General features: G+C 40.4%; 1 long non-coding RNA gene across 1 annotated transcript; it reads right to left on the bottom strand.

The window, feature by feature from the left end:
• Window positions 1-16,066: 16,066 nt before the first annotated feature.
• LOC146360593 (uncharacterized) lies at window positions 16,067-22,413 on the bottom strand. Its single transcript, XR_014799537.1, has 4 exons — window positions 21,919-22,413; window positions 17,718-17,758; window positions 17,291-17,401; window positions 16,067-17,021 (listed from the first exon to the last, which is right to left on the bottom strand). It is a non-coding gene; the product is annotated as an uncharacterized LOC146360593 (long non-coding RNA).
• Window positions 22,414-22,707: the final 294 nt, after the last annotated feature.

The raw sequence follows: 22,707 nt of genomic DNA, 5'->3' as shown, positions 1-22,707 counted from the left end.
CCTTAGGCCCCCTCCTCGATTCAGAGAGGGTCTTTCCCTTTTCACGTAAATGGCCTCCTTGACTCCGCCCTCAAACCAGCGTTCATTGCAGTTATTGTTGACAATCATATTGTATCGTGTAACCATCCAGCTCACATATTAAATGTAAATGTAAATGATTTGTTGAACTCAAGACATGATGAATGTTCCTGCATTAAAACACATCCAGCCTAGTGTTCTCACTCTCCCTAAATGGATCTGTTACATTAGTGATATATGGGAGTTGTGTTTCAGTCTTTTCCACATGAGGACATTTACATTTAGTTTTTGCTTTACTGATGAGTGGCTGGTTAACCTGCAGTGGTTGAAGTATGTGTCGGTCGTCTGGAAGAGTAGGTGTAGAAGACGTCTTTAATGAATGTAATGCTCTGAAGGTGTCAGTGATTACTGTGAATTCATTATAAAAGTGCATTTCAGTGAATAAAGACAGGCCCTCATGGTGAAGCTCAGGTGTCCATAAAGTGTAACAGGAGAGCTTTGTCATACTTTCAGATATTTTACATGAGCCCGTCTTCCAATAAATAAATAAATAAATAAATAATTCATTCATCCACAGGAAACACAATGCTCATAGTAAACTCTGATATATATCCCCGACTAGGGTTACTACTAAATAAAGGATCGCCCCAAAATGACTAAATATATAAAGACACTCTCCAGAAGAAGTTAAAGGGATTTTATTTATTGTACAAGCAATATCTTCATAAGAATTACAAATTCTGCAGACATATTACCTTCTTCCTGAACCTGAATAACTCACACACAGACGTGTCTGCTGCTTATCTTTGTTCAAACATGATGTTTTATCTTCTCTTCAAAACACATTACTCATCTTTCTGGCATCATGTTACATGAAAACACCTGCATTCTACCTGTGTCATTGTACCACAAAGACAATGATTGCAACACTGTGCTTGCAAAATAGAAGAAATAAGACGACCAGCAAATACATAAAAGATGGTAAAAGTGATTCCATCTTTGTGTCTCCTCCCATTGTTTCCCCAGTCTGTCTAGTTCCCATATTCCCAGGACACCGCTGGACAACAAGTGGGTATTCCAAGACTGAGAGACAGCCAGAGTTGGCAAAAGATCAGACATTCTCTACTTAAGTAGAAGTAAAAATACTATTGTTCCAGTGAAAGTTAAAGTACTGATTCAACTTCATTACTCAGTTAAAGCAAAAAAGTACAGGCTCGAAGCGCTTACAGAGAAAAGCATACAACAGAATACAACAGAATGCTGTTCGCGGCAGTAACACACACTTGGAGGAGAGGCTCCAGCCGTCCATTCCAGCCCTATCCCTAACATTAACTCTAACCATAACTTTAACCTTAACCCTATCAGGTCTTGTTTTACAAAGCGATTCATGATTAGAACAAAAAACACATTTACACATACCGATGATTTGTCACATAGCATCGTTACCTGTTGGGATGAGAACGTGTTGTTTCCAGAACACCACAAATTGGGGTTTCTGTAGCTCAGGTAGGAAACCTACTAATCAGAAAGTTGCTGGTTCAATCCCCGCCTGCTCCAGCCTGCATGCCAAATATCCTTGGGCAAGACACCAACCCCAAGTTGCTCTCCGATGCATCCATCGGGAGGATGAATGCGTATTACTGTTAGATAGAAAGCACTTACAGAGAAAAAGCATAGAAAAAAGTGAGTGCATGAATGAGGCAAGTTGTAGAGAGTAGAAAAGTTTTATACAAGAACCAGTTCATTTACCGTTATATTTTAGTTTTATTTTCAGTTCTGTACTTTTTACATGTAATATTGATTCATTAGATTGACTACATGTATTACACCTAACTTGCGGACAGCAAATTTAAACAACCGTAATAATTTATTTTCAGCATCTGAAATATTTATTTCGTTTGTTTTTTGTTTTCTTTTTGGCTCCTGATATTAGCCAACTACTATTTGTCAATGTTGAACTAATAATGAATCTAAGAAAAGGTATTTGTCACGGTTGGCCAGCGTCAACCGTGGGGATGTGAGGAAGGAGGAGCCAGGCACGGAGCTCTGAATGCAAGCAGTGCGTTTATTTACAGTGAATGGAAAATAACAAGAAATCCGCAGTGCGTTCCCGACTCCCGTGAAATGTCCTCTTCCCAGTGCTAGTGTTCCTTGTCTCCGCTCCTCAGTGTCTGAGCACCCCGTGCTCGCTGCCCTCTCGTCTCCACGCTTCTCCTGGGGAGATAACAAACAGGCAGCCGTAAGACACATACAATGCGGCAGACTATCCGTACTGACTGGCCGAGAGACTAACGTGAAGTCCCGCAATGATCCAGCGTCAGAGAGAGCGCCACCGCATTCTTAAGTAGCTCCTCCGACAAGGCTTGATCAGCTGTGTGATGGTCTTCAGGTGTGGCCAACCACCTGGCAGGGCCACACCCACCAGGCCTGAAGGTGCCTGTAAACAGGTGCTCTTAGAAACACCGGCATCCACACATACACACACACACACACATAAAGACACATATACCTGCAAGCAGGGAGAATGAGGGACAGCACACCAAAAACACACATGTCCATAACTGCTCAGGGAACCTGGGTCTAAACGACCCAGGTTCCCTGACAGTATTATCCCAAATTCATCCTGTTCAATTCAATTCACAACTGCAGTTGCCTCAAAGTGGTTTAAATTGCAATTTCACTAGCTGAGACCACATCCTCATTTTAGGTTTGACAGCATGTCTAGTAGATAATGGCAGATGGGTTGAGCATGAATTAAGGCTGCAGTTTGGGGAAGGCCTCAGAGGGGACTGTCAGTGACTCCTGAGCTGTGCACGAGGGGTCGACCACCCACTGGAAGGCCGGGCACTCGTTTTCAACCGTAATATACCTGATGTGCTCAGGTAACTTGTAGCGCCATGAAACCACTGTCACACCAGGGCGCATAAAAAATGATGCTTTATGAGACTGATGGGATCGGGCAGCAGGGAAAACACATCCGCAAAATGCTACCTTCAGTTTGACTCCCTAAGACTACCTAAATTAAATAGAGTCATTACATGTGTAACTGCTCCTGAAGTTTTTCATGTTCGAAGTAGAATAAAGGGCCATGCTCCAACTGATGTTCAGCCAGTATTTTAATCTTCTTTTCACCAGCAAACACCGTGAAAAACTATGGTGAAATGATCAATGAAAATACGGATATTACATCAGCAGAACAAAAATTACAACTCAAATAAAACATACACACAAAGTAAATGCACCAACATACCGTGTGCGCCTTTCTACTGAACATTCATGAGCAATTGTAGTCCATATCTTCTATATTTCCACCTTTTACACAAGCCAGCATTCTCTTTCTGGCTCGAGCCTTCAGTCTCTGGTGACATGTGCGCTTAATTGAGCATCACCCTAAAGCATGCGCACCACAAAGCGCCACACTCAGGCCCACCAGTAGGTGGCGACAACACAACATGAATCCAGATTAAACACCAAATTTTGAACATTGCAATCACATAATAATTACATTTCAATGCGACGGCTACACTGCCACCAAAATTACAAAGGATTTCTATTTACATGTGTTAAACAAAATTAAATCCTGTAATTTTTAATAAATTGACAATCAAACATCAACTTATGTTACAAAAAAACCACTTCTTAAATAAACATATTATGTTTGTGTTCTTAACCCTTGTACTACTTCACTGTAGTTTAGACCCTTTAACTAGTACCACTAGTTTCTGAACTGGTCTCTCAAGAAAAGAGACTTGTTTCAAATGTTCACCTTTCTTTCCCAGATCCTTTTGTCCTATTTGGATCTTAACCTTCCGCACTAAACCATCATCATCTTCATTGGCTTCAACCACCCTTGCCAATTTCCACTCATTTCTTGGAATATTGTCCTCCTTTAAAATCACTACATCTCCAACCTGTACATTTTGTTTAGGAGTATGCCATCGTTGTCTTAAACTAATGCTGGTTAGGTATTCCTTGCGCCACCTGCTCCAGAACAACTCTGTTAAATATTGCACCCTCCGCCACCTCTTCCTGGCGTACAAATCTTCTCTTACAAATCTACCAGGAGGCGGAAGTGGCACAGACTCTTTCATTGTGAGCAAATGATTAGGCGTCAAAGGCTCCGCACTGTTGGGGTCGTTGATTGTATCAGTAGTGAGTGGACGATGGTTCAAAATTGACATGGCCTCGTAGAAGAAAGTTCTCAATGAGGTGTCATCTAACCTCCCTGTGGCTTGGGCTAGGACAGAACTCATGACATTCCTAACAGTGCGGATCTGTCGTTCCCAAATGCCTCCTCTGTGACTAGCTTCAGGAACATTCATTTGAAAGTCACACTGGTTTTTAGCTAGATAAGTAGAAATCATCTCCTTGTCTAATTCCAACAGACCCTTCTTGAACTCGTTCTTAGCTCCGACAAAATTTGTCCCTTGGTCAGAACGAATCTGTCTGACTGTGCCTCTGATTGCTATGAAGCATCTTAAAGCATTTATAAATGCGTCAGTGGAGAGATCCTCCAACATCTCAATGTGTGCGGCTCTCGAGCTTAAACACGTAAACAATAGGCCATACCTCTTCCATTCCTTTCAACCTTGTTTCGTATAGAAGGGGCCGAAAACATCAACTCCAGTGTAGGTGAATGGGGGCGAAGGATCCACTCTGTCAAATGGCAAGTCAGCCATGCGTTGTTCTTCAGCTGGCCCACGCACTTTTCTACAATTGACACACCCTACCTTACTGCCACCTATGATCCAATAGCCACTTTCCCTGAGTTTGTTCAGAGTTTGGCCTCGGCCTTGGAGTTGCGTTTTCTTGTGACAGTGATCAAGAACGAGTTGTGTGACAATGCCTTCCTTTGGAAGGATTACTGGATGATTCAATGCAAATGATGCTGAGGACTTTCTCAACCTTCCTCCAACCCTAAGCAAGTTGTCTACCAAAATAGAATCAAGTTGATACATTTATGAGTTTTTGGTAGTCCAGCTGAGTTTTGACTGAACCATTTGAGCTCTTCTTTAAAGGCTTCCCTCTGTGCTGCCTGGAGGAGTACAAAAGCAGCCATTTGTCTTTCTTTTACACTAATGGGTCCTGAGTTATCTCTCCTTGCAAGTCTTTTAATTCTTGCCACAACGTTAAGAGCTGTATCCCAATTGGAAAATCTTGAGAACCTCTCAAGAAAGCTGTTTTCTTCAAGGGCATTTGTCTTCAGGACCTTTACTTCTGGGTCCCCAACAAGAAGATCAGGGGAATGTTGGTTTGTGACAATTTCCCTTTCCCATAGGAATTTAGGTCCAGTGAGCCAATTCGAGCTTAGCAGATCTGCCACCTTGAGGCCCCTCGACGTGTGATCAGCTGGATTTTGATCAGATTCAATGCAAAACCATTGCTTCGGATCAGTAGAGTCTCTTATTTTCTGAACTCGATTTGCCACAAAGACATGAAAGCGACGAGCATCATTTTTTATGTATCCAAGCGTCACTTTAGAATCTGTCCAGAAAAACTCCTCGTCAATTTTCCGCTCGAGCTCTGACCTGAGGAAGTTACTTACAGCTGCAGAAACTGCAGCTGCAGTGAGCTCAATGCGTGGGATAGTGATTATTCTTGTGGGTGCCACTCTGGCTTTACCCATGACCAGTGCACAATGTACGTTCTTATCAGCAACAATCCTGATGTATGAACATTGTCCATAGCCACTGCTGCTGGCATCCGAAAAATGATGCAGCTCAATTTTCTTGACCTTGCCGAAGTTCTCAGGAACAAGGCATCTTGGTATTTGAATCCTTTTTAGATTCTCCAAGTCACTGAGCCATGCTTTCCATTTGGTCTCTAGTGCCGGGGGAATAGGTTCATCCCATCCCACTCCGCGTTTGCACATTTCCTGGAGTACTTGTTTTCCTGTCAAAATGTAGGATGAGAGAAATCCTAACGGATCATACACACTAGCAACTGTTGCTAGAATTCCTCGGCGTGTGGCTGGCCTTTCTTTGAGGGCTACACTGAATGAGAACACGTCAGCCTCTATGTTCCACTTTACTCCCAGCACACTTTGCATTTGAATTACAGAGTAGTTCAGGTTTACGTCTTTGGTATTGCTGGCTCGTTCTGTTTCTGGGATAATGCTCATGACCTCCTTGTTGTTGCATGCAAATTTGTGCAAGCGCAGTTTCCCTTTTGCACAGACCTCTTGTGCTTCACAGACCAGCTGCTTGGCTTCCCTGACTGAATCAATGCTGATTAGCCCGTCATCCACATAAAAGTTTTTGTGAATGAATCTGGCTGCCAGTGGGTAGTCCTTTTCTTGTTCCCTGGCGAGATACTTCATGCCATAGTTAGCACATCCCGGTGATGATGCCGCTCCAAAAATGTGCACTCGCATGCGATACTCCTTAGGCTCAGTATCTGTATTCCCGTCCTTCCACCACAGAAACCTTAAGAAGTCTCGATCCTCTGGGTTGACATGGAAGCGATGAAACATTTTTTCCACATCACACATAATTGCTATTTGATGCTCTCGAAATCTGCACAAAACCCCTGCCAGAGCATTAATCAAGTCTGGGCCTGTGAGTAGGTGGTCATTTAAAGAGATGCCTTCGTGTTTAGCAGAGCAGTCGAAAACAACTCGAATTTTCTCTGGCTTCCTGGGATGATACACGCCATGGTGCGGAATGTAACATGTGTTACTACCTGATGTGCCATCTGCTTCCTCTGCATCACCATCTTTAAAGACACTAATCATGAACTTGATGTAGTCTTCCTTGTACTTTGGGTTCTTATCCATTTTTCCTTTTAAACGTTTCAAGCGAAACATTGCAAGCTGCCTGTTATTTGGAAGCTGTGGGCGTTCTCTAAAAGGCAGAGGCATTTCTAAATGGCCTTCCTCATTGTAGTGAATGTTCTCATTCAGCATCTCTAGAAACTGAATGTCCTCTTGAGATACACTCCCTTCTTTATGGTTTGTGTCCAGAAAGTCATTTTCAAGTGCTTTAATCACAGAAGCAGGTGTGACAGATGGCAGCTCCTTTACTGTGACACGATGACAGATCCCTGCTGCTTCCATCGAACTTTTCCATGGCTTAATGGCTCCCACGATACTCCACCCTAAGTCTGTTTTTATTGCATAGGGATCATAATCGTTTCCTGGTATGACTTCCCTTGGCTTTAGAGCTCTTGCACAGTCGTAACCGATGAGAAGAGCTACAGGACAGTCCAAGAGATCTGGCATTTCATTTGCTATGCTGAGTAGATGGGGCCACTTTTTTGCTGTCTCTCGAGTTGGAATACTGTGTTTCTCCAATGGAATGTACTCTTGAGTGTAAGTTGGTGGCAAGTCAATGTACTTTTCTGAGTTGTACCCTCTTACCCTCAGTCCATCCACTCTTTGACTAGGTACAATTGAACACCTGTCAGTCATTGTTGTCAGCTTTAGCTTCACTGGTTCCCTGCTTGCCTGTATTTTTTCACAAATATCTTGGTCAATAAATGTGTTGCTGCTTTGGGTGTCTAGCAGAGCATAAACCAATGTCTCTTGATTCTTCGCTGATGAAGAAAGCCACACTGGAACGATCATTGAAGTGCAATCATTGTTGCCTACTCTCACACTGCACGATACGGTGGCTGCATTCTCCTCTTCTGATGGTAGTTCAGGTTCATCTCCCAGTGGAGGAAGGAAGGGTGGCTTCGTCTGCAGACATTACATGTTGCTCTCTGTCGACAGTTTTTGGAAATGTGGCCGACTCGCAGACAAGCAAAGCACATATTGTTGTCCCTAATAAACTGTTTCTTTTCTTCAAGCGGCATTGCTGTAAACTTTGCACATTTATAGATAAAATGATTTTGCTTGCAGCAGATACATTCAAGTTGCCGTTTGTTCTGAGTTGAGGAAGGGTTGGGTTTTGATTTTCTGTTGCTCTGAACTGTAGTTGTGTTCTTCACATCTTTAGACCCATTTGCTGATGTCACCAGGACACTGGCCTTCAGATGTTTTTGTTCTTTCTCAGGTTTTTCAAATGTGTTTTTTAAGGCAAACAGAGAAGAAACTGGATTACATGCTATACGCGCCTCTTCAGCCACAAAGTCTGCAAATTCTGCAAACCCTGGATATGCCTTTTCTTCATCCAGTAATTTTGTGACATAACGATTCCAGCGCGTTGTGGCCCAATCAGGAAGTTTCAGCAATATTTTTTGATTTTCTTCACAATCATCTAAAACCTTGAGGCCTTGGACGTGGGGCATAGCATTCTTACAAGAAATGAGGAAATCACTAAACTCTCTTAATTTAAGTGACTCCTTTGGACCAATCTTTGGCCAACTGCTTAGTTTTCCCCTAAAGGCTCTTTGAACTACAAATGGGTGTCCATAGCATTTGTTCAGAGCATCCCAAGCTTGCTTGTAAGCTTCCTCGTCACTTCGATAAAATGTCCCTTCTAAAACACAGAGAGCTTCTCCACCAATGTACTTCTTCAAGTAGAACAGCTTATGCGCTGAATCTGCGCAGCTAGTCTCGATAAGCGCCTTAAAGCAAGTGCTCCACTCAACAAATTTAAGTGGGTCTCCTGTAAATGTAAACGGCTCTGGCACTGGAAGTCTAGACATTACTAAGGACTCTTTTAATGCCTGCACCAGAGAGAGCTCACTTTCTTTTGGCACCACTTGAGTATCATAGTAAGGGGCGTGAACACTTTGTGAGGTCAGGATGAATTTACCTTCAGAGTGAGGAGGTGCAGTGCTCTGAGGAACTTGGGTGCATGGGGGACTGCTAAGTGGTTTAGGAAGCTGACTGAAAGACAAAGTACTCCTTACTTCACAATTTCTTATTTCAGCATTCATTTTTGATTCCTCTTCAGCATATACATTGTATTCTGCCTGAATGACCTCAAGATCTCTTTGATTTTCCAACATTTTCAATTGCTCTTGTTGAGCTAATATCTCCTTTCTCTGGGCAGATATTTCCATTTCTCTGTTTATTTCAGCTTGCTTCGATGCCAGTCGTGCTGCTGCCTCTGCTTTCCTTGCAGATACATGACTTCCTTGCTGACTATGGCTGTGCTGGCTATTTCTTCCAGCTCTAGACACAGTTGAGCCATAAATTGATTCTGCACCTTCTCTTTGGAGTAACTGAAGGAGTGATTCTTTTACAGCTCCTGCATCAAACTCTTTGTCAACATCTGCGTAACGCCCTTTCAGAAGTATCATCATCTCAGCAGAAACTGAAGTACAGCTATCCATCTTTCTTCTCATATCTTGAGATGGTGTAGTCAGTGCACGTAAAGCCACATAATCTTGCTGTAGGTCTAACTCACATTTTTCTACTGACTTGATCATTTCAGCTAATTCTGCTTTAGAACATTCTTCTTTAAGTTTGGACCTAGTGAGCTGAATTTCTGCCTTAAAGTTTAAATATGTTGACATAAACTTTCTTTGCTTGTTATCTCTGTCTGTTTAAACTCACGCATTTTTTCTGTTAGTTGCCTTTGACGGTCTGTCCGTCTCACCTCTGCGTCAGGTTTAGATGATGGCTGAGGCAGCCCTATTTTGTGTATTTCAAGGTCTCCATGAATTTCTCCTATGCGTGCTTCAACTTCTTCTCTTTCTGCATCTTCAAGTTCAGTTTCTAATTTCTTTTCTAACTGTGCCTTTTCATCTTCTAAGGCTATAAGTATTTGCTCAAGGATATGAGTTTCCTGTGTACTCTGCTCCATTACAATGTTTTGAACCAACAACTTAGAACAATAAAAGGAAACTTACCCAGAGTACACTACCTTAAATATCAAACAGCACAGTAATAAACTTTCAATAAATGAACAAATGTACAATATCTACACCATACAATTTTCTTTTTGGCTTTTTCTTAGATCTCTTTATGCAGTTCAAACGTTTTGCTGATGTAAGAACTCACAGTCTACTCTTCCACGTGGGCTGCCGTCTTGGAAGGATGGCGTGCAGGGCTCTGGCTGCCCGCTCCCTAACAGGCCACGTTTTTCACTGTAACTGCTCCTGAAGGTTTTTCATGTTCGAAGTAGAATAAAGGGCCATGCTCCAACTGATGTTCAGCCAGTATTTTAATCTTCTTTTCACCAGCAAACACCGTGAAAAACTATGGTGAAATGATCAGTGAAAAACACGGATATTACATCAGCAGAACAAAAATTACAACTCAAATAAAACATACACACAAAGTAAATGCACCAACATACCGTGTGCGCCTTTCTACTGAACATTCATGAGCAATTGTAGTCCATATCTTCTATATTTCCACCTTTTACACAAGCCAGCATTCTCTTTCTGGCTCGAGCCTTCAGTCTCTGGTGACATCTGCGCTTAATTGAGCATCACCCCAAAGCATGCGCACCACAAAGCGCCACACTCAGGCCCACCAGTAGGTGGCGACAACACAACATGAATCCAGATTAAACACCAAATTTTGAACATTGCAATCGCATAATAATTACATTTCAATGCGACGGCTACACATGTAAAAGCCTGTTTATGTACAATTTGGTGATATTAGCCCAGATTATTGGAGGAACTTGTACATGAAGCAGATTTCTGAGACTTCAGATTTGAAGGTTGTTGTCATATAATCTAAATGATGGCAGATTAATGTTCCTCTGTCCTACAACCACAGGACTCCTTTGCATTCGACTGATAGAAATTTCAAGCTCAGTGTTAATGAAGATTTCAAAGGCCTTAGTGCAGGGGTAGGGAACGTCTAAAACCTGCAGGGACACCGGCCCTCGAGGCCTGGAGTTCCCTACCGCTGCCTTAGTGTGAAAGGAATGAAGCTGTAGCGCCTCCCAGTGGTTGAAAAGAGGTACACAAGAGATTTTTGCAACCTGCTGTTTAATGAAGGTAATCAGCTGGGACAAAGGTACATTATGAGAATAATATCTCTGACAAACCTCTACCTTAATTAAAAGATGCATTTTGATTTACATGAATGCATTTCATCTTCTCTGCAAAGGCTACACAACCGTCTTTGCCATTTGAGTGTGTGCAGTCCAGCTGAAACCAGCTCATTACTGATGGGATGAAAACGATCTGTGAGGTAACATTTTTGCTTTCATTCATTCCTGTTGAAAACTTGTCACGTGTTTGCTTAGGTTCTTCTCAATAATCCTCCCGTGTCCTGTGTAAAAACTACCCGAGCTTAAAGTATACAGACTGCCGGGAGGGGCGAGACGGGAATTTTCATTGCATATATATATTAAAATACAGATAGCAGCAGCCACGAAAACATAGGCAAGAGAGAGCATAGCAGTGTCGTAGATGTAGCCAAATAAGACAGATAAATTAAGATGGAAAATCCCCAAAACAAATCCCAATCTTTAGTGTGGGAGCATTTCCATTTCCATGTCATTCCCAAAGGTGTAATTATTTTCAGCGACTACAAACTGAACACAAACTTTTCATAACTGAGTTTGTTTCTTCAGTTGTATTTTGGTAATGCTGTTGTACAGCAGGGAAGCAAATCTTGAAGCTATATTTACTTAATTTAACTCATTTTGAATGGATTTTATTTTCTCTTTTAAAAAGCAGGCAGCCCTACATTGTTGTGGAGGATGAAGGTTTCAGGGTCTTTGTCCAAAACCTCACCAACATCCTGCCATCAAGAAAGGTGCTCAAAGAAATGGAGGAGAAGGTTTTCTATGAACATGGATGGTGACTTGCCACAATATCACAAGTGACACAAAAATTGCAGTAGCTCTGCTCAGGGTGACCAGGTTTCAGCCTCATACAGCTGAGCATTTAATGGAGGCAAAAAATGTGCTCATGACTAAATGTTCAAAAGCTCCCTGCCTGGTTACCTCAAATGCAGCAAAAATGGCTCTAAGTGTGCAGCTCTTAAACAGATCCAGCTGCAAGGAAAAAGGAAAAACTGGTAGAGACACAAGGCTTAATGGGCAGACTTCCACTGACACTGATTCAAGAGGTGGAGACAAGGTGGAAGAGCACAGTTGGCATTTTGGAATAGCTGTATGAGCAACATGAGCCAGCGGGTGCAGCACTTTCCCACCTTAACAGCAACATTGTTCCTCTGACAAGTTGTGAATATGGACTGATTCATGAATGCACAACACTGCTTCAAGCATTTAAGCTCGCTACAACTGAACTGTTCGCAAAAAGGTTTTCCAAGGCTGGGGAGATAATTAGCAAGAAGAGATGCAGACTCAGCCCAAAAACAGCTGAAAAATGTATATGTTTAAATAAAAATTTGTACATATGACAAATGTAGTTGGTTTTCTGTTCTTCAGTTTCCCTAAGCATGAGTAGATTCCTGGGGTCTACACTTAACGTACCTACAAAGTAGGTTCAAATCTACAAAACCTGTGTGGTCATCACAAGAAACAAAGGAGCCTCATTGCAAACAGCTGATGTCATAAATTGGTTTGTTATGCGTTGCACTGAACATTAAACTGAAACTCTCATGTATGGTAACACAAATTGCCAAAGTTGCTGGACTATGTATATATCAGTTCCTGGGTTCTTACTTTATGGAGACCATGAGAAACAAATTAGACACCAGACTGTCTTCATGATTTTAGATAGTGAAGGGCAAAGTGAGGCTTTGTGAAACAGTCAAAGCATTTATGCTGGAATTGTATCAAGGCTTTGAAACAATCTGAAACCCATCTCCACAGTGACACCTGGTGGACAAACTGGCTATGATCACAGCTTGAAACAACCTGTGAAACACTGACACAGACAAAGTTATGCACATTTAAAAAACAAACAAACAAACAAAAAATACTTGTTATACCAGAGTGTGAATAACATGTAATGAACACATGTTTTTGAGGTATCCCTGCACAAGCAATGAATTACTATTTCTATTGTTACAACACCGTTACAGTTACTAAGAAGAAATAGTGGTGCGGATGCATTACTATTTTTCAACACACAGACAAAACTGTCCTCAGCTTACCAGGAACTCTGAGGGTGAAACAACTGCACAAGTGCTGCTGATTGGCTGAGGAAGAATAAGCTGCCATGGTAAACCAATTGCATGACCAATTTCCAGTTTTTCTGAATTGCTAAAAACACATTTCCTAAAATCTCATCTCTTTGTCTCAAAACACTAAACACAAACTGTAAAACTGAGCAAGCACGACTTAGCAACGATTACATACTACAGAACTAAATACAAAATACGAAATCCCATCACTACTCCACACGGCCTGCCCCGGCAGCCCGTGACAGTACTTTAGCCGTCAGAATTGTTGTTTGAAGGCCAACAAAGATACCCAATGGATTTACTTTATCAAGTGGTTCATCACGGCTTTGCCATATTGGTCCATTTAATCGACTTTTGTTATTATTATTTATTTATTTTTATTTTCAGTTGTTACAGATGGGACAGACATGGCTGGGGGATAGGAAAGGGAGAAAGAAAGATGAAGGAAAAGAAAAACAGAGGGGAAGAGGGATAGTGAGAAAGGGCACTTAAAAACAAACAAAAAAAAGGAAAAAAATCTCCCGGATCACCTGTTGAGAGAAAAATAAGAGAAAACAAGCAAAAAAAGAGAGCAGCATAATAAACACAACACCACTGCATTAATCTAGCCAAGTGTAAATAACAGTAAATACTAAATAATGAATGTTGTTGAGCAGCACACAGGACCGACAGCGCACAATGTGCTTTGAGGTAGCAGCCAAGAAAGGTGTGGTTTGTGTCTATAAACAGTGAACACCTGTGTGTACACCTGTGTGCTCACCTTTGTGGATGAGCACGCTTGTATTCAAAAGGTTTCTCCATGTAATGATCTGCTAGAGCAGGGGTGTCAAACTCAATCGCACTGGGGGCCAAAACTCAAGGCACACTTTAGGCCACAGGCCAAACAAGATAAACATTTATTGAACACACTAAAACAATGTTTTTTAAACATAAATATGAATAAAAACAGACAGGAATATAAATCCAGAATAAATAAACTTAAAAAAATAAACTTTAACTTTAAATATTTTGCTCTCCATAAAAATATATCCTGTCAAAATTATGCAAGTTAGAAATATGAACATGCTGCCAAAACCCCAGAAAAAATAAATGAAGGTTGGAGCCGCATGTAGACGGAGCTGGAGCATTGCTGCAGGAATGGAACTAATAAACTGTGCGGGCCATTCAGTGTCGTACTTTGCCTTGAGTGTATCATTACACTGCAGCTCCATCTGAATCTGCACAGGTGCAGTTTCCACGTAAATGGGTTGCGAAGCAGCTTGAAATTCTCTTTTTATGCTTCAAAGTCTCCAAAGCACCGTGCAAACTCAGTGTGCAGTGCGCTCAGCTTATCAGCAAAGTGCGCCGACTTGGTTCAACATTACTTGGTGACAGGGAAAGAGGCAAGTTGCACTGGTGCATTTGTGACAGCCTCACTTGAAATGCCTTCACCGCATCATACATGCCATGTCCATGAACTGACAGGTTTCCTTGCTGAGCTCAAAAACTCGATTGAGAATTTTTATCCCAACTCAGCCAGCGGACCTCTGTATGATAAGGAACGTCGGCAAACTCTGAATCTATTTCCCACATAAAAGGCTGAAATTGACGGTGATTTAAACTTTTAGCTCAGATAAAATTTACGGTTTGCGTTATGGTGATCATTACATGCTCCATTTTTAGAACTTTACCACACAGCCTTTCCTGGTGTGTGTGCAGTGATGTGCTGTTAACTCACCGGTACAGTTCTCCTCCTGCATCTTTACTCGCATCCTGCTGACTAGTCCGCTTTTTTCACCACACAGCACCGGCGCTCCATCTGTTGTAAGTCCAACAAGTCTGTCCCAGGACAGTTTCATGTCGGTTACGCTTTGACATATGTTTTAAAAAATGTCTTTTCCTGTCGTTGTCCCCCCGTGCATCGATTTAATGTTCAATATTTCCTCTCCACGGATGAAGATGGTCAGCTGTGCTATGTCCACAGCAAGAGAGTTTTTGCTTCTTTCACACAACTGTGTTCTTAAATCAGTGGCCATCTCACAAACCCGATCAGGAATCGTATTTCTGCTCAGGCTCACATTTGCCAAACTCTGCGTTTTGTCTGGACACAAGACGTCGCACAGCTTCATCATGCAGAGTGGTACCGGGCTGATTTGGCTCCTCTGCTACAATAAAACTTGCTTCCACAACAGCTTCACTTTGTGATTTTGCTCTGCTGAAAAACGTCTGCTGAAATGTCAGATTCTTCTTTAGCTCTTCTACTTCCTGTAGTTTCTGCTCTGCATTTAGGTTTTTCAGCTTATCCTGATGTTTTGTCTTGTAGTGCCATCTTAAATAAAATTCCTTAATTACAACCACATTAGTTCCACTAATAAGACACACGGGTTTACCAGCATGTCTGTAAACATATATTCAGTCTCCCACCGGTGCTGAAAGGCTCTGCTTTCAGAAATAACTTTTCTCTTGGTAGTAGTGTAGTGTAGCTTAGTTTTACATAAAAGCATGAAGTGCTGGTTACTTTCTGAGTAAACAGGACATCAGAGCTACTTCAAAATGCAACAGTAAGCAAAGTTTTCACAGCATCACTGTGAATGCCAGAGTCTACCACAGACAGCTCTGTGTGAGATATGCACTGTGCAGCGTAAGCTTTCTGACACTAGTTGTGTCAGAGAAGACATCTTTTAAGCTCTTGTGACTTTCAGGCCTCACTGAACAGAGTGCATTGAAAAAAAAAAACCCTGATCAATCAGGCAGATAAATTTAAAGTCATATACTGATGATCAGGGCGTCTCAGTACTGTCCACTCATGTATTATGATAAATTATTTGAATATAAATGTCAGCAGGAGCCAGTGGACGTCTCACATGTCCAAAAATGGTCTTTTGCAAATTAGAGGAACATTTGAATGTGGTTTGCTTTTCATAAATACATTTTTAGTTAAGTATAAACATGTTAGGCACATAGTGTTAATACTATACTACTATACTAAAGAAATGTTTATAAATCCATAAATTGCTCCCAAAATGTGACCCAATCTTTATTTGACAAAAGTATGAAAAATACACACAACATATTTTAACTCTTTATTTAACACACAAGGAAAAACAAACTATCCTGAGATTTCATAAATGATAAAACAACAGCTTGAAACAAACATTTCTGGTCAGACATGCTCAGTGTTCAGGAGGACAGACGTCCAGAGCCTTTCCCATTCTGGGAAAGTCGATCTTATGCTGCTTCTGCTCAGCTCTGCTGAGAAGAAGTGAAGTAAAACCCATTATTATGGATTACAAAATCTTATTATGGATTTTATAGATACCTATTTTCATTGATATCAGCTTTAATATGCAGGAAATTACCAAGGCATATAATTTTTTTGCCATATTTTTCAAGTCACGTATATATTTCACAACAGCATAATAAAACTGGAAGTTTTGAACTTTAAAGGAAAATGTGAATATTTGTTTTTCACAAATATTCAGATAAAAGTGGAAGATACAAGTATTTGTACTTCATAAAGCATGTATTTACATTTAATGTAATTGCATAAATGTTTCAAAAGCACCTGCCCCTACTTAAAAGTTTAAAAAATAACCACTGCGTACAAACTCCCATAACTGCAGTTTTACCAAAATGTGGTTGTTATATCTGCTTCATTAAGAGAGAGAGATTTAATTGCAGCAGCAGCCTTTAAAAGCCCTGATGCTTGGCTTTCTCCAGGTGCACCGGCAGGCCACTTTCACATTTTATTGTCACCTTTTTATCTTTGAGGTCTAGATTTTTGTATTTGCAAGGTTCCTCACTCGTCCTCTTACAGTCAATGACGTCACACGTGTGGGAGATGGTGTCATTTTTTTTTGTCTTCACACAGAGCCTTAATTGATGCCACCTTCTCTTTCAGGAAAGTATTTATTGCCTTGCATGTATTTTCTTTGTTAATCTTTTTCATCATGTCATTGCACGTTTTTGACCCCTCTGGAAGGATGTGTTCCTTTTTGAACTCAAAGGTTTGTGTGAGCACAGCAGCAGAGAGCAGAAGCAGCAGCAAGCAGGAACACTGAACCCTCGTGATTCCCTGAGGAAGAAAAACACAGAATTACATTAGAAATCTCAGGACATGATCAACTTTCCCAAATCGGTGTTTAAGAGCTTGTTGAGTTCCAGTAAAAAACGTTATTGGAAATGTTTAGTTAATGCTGCGCAGCAATTACTACGTAATTACTGCGTAATTACTGCGTAATAATTACGCAGTAGAATAAACCTCATCTCATAAATGTTAGTATTTAATTAGAAACACCTTCTTCTGTTTTGCCCAGCATTTGTAACACCATTTTTAAAGATTACCTTCATTTTTTCCTTGACTTATGAGTGGTTGGTTCCAGTTGTTCAATCAGGAGGCACTCGTCTGCAGCACCAGTTGGTAAAGACGTCTTTGCTGAGTGAAATTCTCTGAAGCTGGTAAATGGTAACAGTGAATTCATTATGCAGAGCCTGGTTATATGGGCATCTCCTATTAACGTGTAGAAGCAAACACAAGTGCTAACGCTAACAACATCCAATCAGGATTTATTGGAAGTTAGATCAAAGCTAACATCTGCATTACATGTGAGCACTACACATGTTATTTAACATATATAACGTATAAGATTTTTAGATCTTTCTCTTTCCCTCAAGAAGAACTGCTAAAACTGTAGAAATAACATTACAGAAAAGCAGGACATGCTCAAGCAAAACATTATAGAAGATCAAAATGACGAGTCCAAAGACTGACCTGTGTGCAGCTGAGGGTCATGCAGAAAGGAGAGAACAGACCTGTGGAGGCAACAGAAAGAAAAAGGACACGGATTCCTCTGTGACTTCTTTTTATGCTACACCTTTTACAACACTGTCCTAGTCATCAGTGTCACCGCTCCACAAAGCAACAGTTTAACAACCACATCCCCCCCATTCTATTCGAAAACCTATACTGGAAATAAACAAACAAACAAACAAAACCCCACAGAAGTAAAGAAAAACATCTGACTTATGAGTTGCTATAAAATGCACTTTACAATAGAATTACAGCAGAGTCACTGTATAATTAAGAGTAAATAACTGTAAAACCTGCTGCTTGTTTCACTACAAGGTTTAGTTTTTCTTTCTGCACTGCGTTTTCACAGCGTTAAAACAAGGCAAGACAAAGCAAAAAGCTAGAAGTCCTCTCTTCTGCTTTGACTTTTAGCTCATCGGTCGATCTTCAGTACATTTTAATAACTATAATAAAAGAAAATTCAAGACATGAAAACTGAAGACTTTCCTGAATTAAAAAGACGTCTTGGAAAAGGAACTTTGTGGATCTTTGTTCAGAGGTTGCAGATTTACAGTGAAGCAATACTTGACTGTTGTTGGAAGTTTTGCTTGCATTCAGTTGATGTCATTTCTTAACACGGTTACAAATTCATACATTTCACAACAAAAATAAGCGAGAGACAGCGAGCGCATAAAAGACAGACGGAGGGGAACTGGCACACAGGGAAAGGGTGGAAAACAGAGAGAGAGGACACATCCATGGAACAGGTGTCCAGCCAGCAGTGATGGAGAAGATGTGCTTGGATAAAACTTTTAAACCTGTAACATAAAGACATTTGATTAATGTGATCAGTGAGTGTAAACTGCAACTAAGCTTCCATGCTTTGTAAGTGGGCATTATCACGTAGCAATAAATCTCTGGGTTTGAGAAAAAAAATGTGGATCTCACTCATCATCTCATTTCTTGTGCTTATGGCTCTCTGCTGAATGAAGTCTGGATGAAGGAAGAAAATTGGCCTGTTATTAGATTATTACTAAAACAAATGTCCTTCTCTCTCCTTTAGGAGGCTACAAGCCACTGTCTCCAAATATGAGCTGGGTTTCTAACAGTCGGTAACAGAGAGACTTTTACTGTGCTTCAGGAAATTATTTGTGGTAAAAGTAGCAGAAGTGGTGGCCATGTTAGCTTTATATTTCTATAATGTGTAAATTTTTGTCAACCAGGTTTTTCTAAGATAATATTACAGCAAAATAAGTATTCACCCTGCATTATGCAGGCTAGTGAGTACAACATAAATACACAACCTCTACAATCAAATGATCACTTTTGAGCAAGCACTTGGTGACAGTGGGAAGAAAGAACACGCTTTTAACAGGAAGAAACCTCCAGCAGATACAGGCTCAGGGAAGGGTTAGCCATCTGCTATGAGCAGATGGGAGGGATACAAAAAGTCCAGATAGTAAAGCCTTTAAATGTAGCTTCCCCTTTTGCCCTAAAAGCTGCTCGTGCAGTGATATCATCAGTGACAAGTCAGGTGCTAATGCAAAATGGTGTTTCAGTGAGGCAGAATTTATTATGACAATACATTTTTTTAAATACTCAGTATGAATTAAACAGGTTAAAGGTCAATGCTCTGTTGTAATATAAAGACAAAATGATTGACAGCAGCCCAGCAATATCAGTAAAATGCAAATTAGCCACATGGTGCAATGTAAGGAGCTCTGTGATTGGTTAGGAAAGGACAGACTGGCCACCTCGATTTTTCTTCACTGCACATTGATCCATAGCTTTACACTGTAAAGGCTAACAAAGTGCTTTTGCTTTACAAAGACATTTAGCCTCGGTATTCACTCTCTTAAAATGCCACTGGACGCGATCCTTTGTTTTGTTGTTCCTAATATTTCTTATAGATAGCACAGATAGTGCCCCACTGGAATACTCATTCATGTCTAGATATTCCTGTTAAAAGGGAGTTTTTCCTCCTCACTGTAACATGGCAAACACAAACTATTCTATAAAACGATCTAATTTAAACGAACAATCCAGTTGAAGCTTCACACAGCCGTGAAACACTGCCATCTGCTGGACGCGAATAACACAGACGCTGCTTTGACGGGTGAGGGAGTTTCAACAAGTCTGCAATGACTCAAGCATCAAACTACAGAACTATTAGAGCGGACATGGTGCTCTAATGGCTGCTTCATTAACGCAGGTCAGAAAGGATCAAACATATCAATAAATTGTGAAATACAAAAATTACTGTTTCACTGCACACACAAACCTTCTCTTATTAGCACAACACTGCCCAGGGCTCAGAGTGTATTCCGTATAGACTATTAAACCTTAGCATGTTATTTTAATGTCTTACAGTTGAAACAGCCAACCAGTAATCCTAACTGTAAGTTAAAATATTCAGCTGCAAAAATGCTTTTAGCAAACAATTTTTTATGACTGCGCTAAAATTCAATACTAGATTTTTGCTGGTCTGATTAAAAGGTTAAATGTAAAAGTTTTGGGATCATATATTAATACTTCCAAAACAATAAAGTTGTTGTAGAGAATCTATATTCATTATTGTTGCTCATCATGGAAAGACAAAGACATCAGACTCTGCTAAAAGATTTTACACCCTCCTACTCTCTGCACACAGCGGTCTGAGGGATCTTCCAACAACTCAGAGTAAAGAGTAATGAGCTAACACTGAGTAACTGTTGGCCAGTAAAATCAACGGTTGCTAACTTTCACATGCAGCAGCTCATTAAGACACTTAAAATAAATTGAATTAAGACATTTAAATGTTGGTTGTATTTTCCTTCCCGATGCATGTGAAAGGTTAAGACTTACATCTCCAAATGTACTGGAACTGATTTGAACCAGAGGACTCAGCCACACTGTTACTATGTACTGCATAAACACGTTTACCGATGAAGGCAAATCAGACGCTGTCCTGACTGTGTGGCTAAATTTTGTGCTGAAAGCATCAAATCAATTGAATATGATTAACTTGCTATGAGAGTTTTTTACTCCAAGTGTGACTTTTTCTGGGTTCATACACCTTTCAGGGTCAAATTCAAGCACTTTGTAAGCACGTTTAATGTCCATTTTCAAACTTTTCCAGCACATTACCATAAAAAGGATGCATATTTCACTTCGCATCACCTGAGTAAGACCACGTGAAAGGCCAAATGAATAAGTCTTCTCATCAGATATTGATGCTTCTTTCTTATGTGACACAAAAAACAGGAGGAGACAGATCTTTGCTTGTGTTGTTTTTTAAGTTCATTCATTCAAAACTAACTGTAAGACGCTTAACTACATTGCAGTCTGTGTTATTGTTGTAGACCTAATTATCACCTTTAAAGTGTTTGTGCTAATAACATCATGTAGAGTAAGACAGGCATAGAGAACAGCACTGACTGGGAGAGGCTTTGAACAGATGACATACTCAGATCAATTCAACACTTTAGACTTTAAAAATGCACAAGCGTCTTTCAAAAACCTATTTATTTAATCTATCATCATTGATATTATTATGTACAGTTATAATGTACTGTTCATCTCCCTTAAATAAACAGGCAGCCTTAAAGTGTGAAATAGTCACTTGTCTACTGTCTCAGTGGCTGATAGTGCCCCACAGGCCTCAATGTGAGCTTGAAGCCATTATGTTTAAATTGTTTAATGATAAACAGATTTTGAATGAAAGGAGGAAACTTCGGTAGCACAAAAAAGTGCCTATTCTTTGTTCCCATATGGTTCAGTCATATTACCGTCATTTCCCCCTAAGGTGTTCCCAAAGACACCAGGTTAATACTTGAAAAAGCTGCAGCAAGACACAAAAATATCATCAATATTCTGTTTACTTGGTGACAACGTCGCTTTTAGCCTTCAATCAGAAAGCCTGACGTTGGCTAGTTAAGCATCGGGCTAACGTTTAACGCTTTCACTTGAGGGAAGTAACTCGTATTACTGCTACTGCTGTGTAATCTTGGTTAAATTCACAGCATATTCTACAAGTTACCCTGCAATAACTAACTGTTAGAATAGCGGCACCGTATTGTATCGCACTGAGTGCACTTCAATCCTTTATCCCGCGAGTTTGCTAGCTAGCAAAATAATAATACCAATTTTTTAAAAATAACATGTGTAACGTACACACTCGAGAAAATTATTTACTAGTACTTACGCAACTCCCCCGTTGTGAAAACGTACAAATCCTTCTTGTATTTTTCGTTTTCCAGCAAACACTCATTAAAACGGCCTCCAGGCACATTAGTGCACTCACCCCCGACTGATCAGGGAGGGGGTGGGGGGTCACACATTGAAACAGACTAACGTGCAGAGGTACAGCCCAGGCAGAGAAATGTTGCTTTTAGACTTTGCGACTCATTTTATTTCTCTATCTGATAAGAAACTATTCAATCAGATAGTTATTTGTGGTGAATGAAATACGGTTACAGTTTCAAGAAGTTTTAAGCACCAAATCCGAAATCCAAGCACTGCAATATTAAAATCCAATTCAATTTCTTGTTTGCTCCGAAATCTACGACATGACTATATACAGAAAAGCTTGACATGGTATGCAAAAAACCCCGAAAACAATACAAATACATGAACAAAAAATGTTTTAACTGTCAGTTATGTCATTTTAAAATTTTCCAAAACTGACATTTTCTTTGATTGACTGATATTAAATTGATTAGGGTCAAATTTAGTGTGAACAATATTACACAAACAAGCACGTGTGTGCGCATGCGCACATATTAGAATCGCTTCGATCGCTTCGAATGCTTCGAGTGGTAACTTTTCTTCGATCCTTTCTGACGTCATAACTTTGCTTTGATCCCAAAACCCATAAATAGGAGCGCTCACCTGTTACTTTATGCTTAACGGACGTTGACCTGCAGCAACTAAAACCCTTTCGAGAAGTTTTGAGAGCAATTTACAGGAGAAACCAAAACAAGTTCAGTTTTGT

This window comes from Perissodus microlepis, chromosome 23 (genome assembly GCF_051167445.1).
Source record: "Perissodus microlepis isolate ML-2025 ecotype Zambia chromosome 23, ASM5116744v1, whole genome shotgun sequence".
Lineage (NCBI taxonomy): Eukaryota > Metazoa > Chordata > Actinopteri > Cichliformes > Cichlidae > Perissodus > Perissodus microlepis.
The sequence above is the reverse complement of the archived record's forward strand: the minus strand, read 5'-3'. Positions and strand labels throughout refer to the sequence as shown.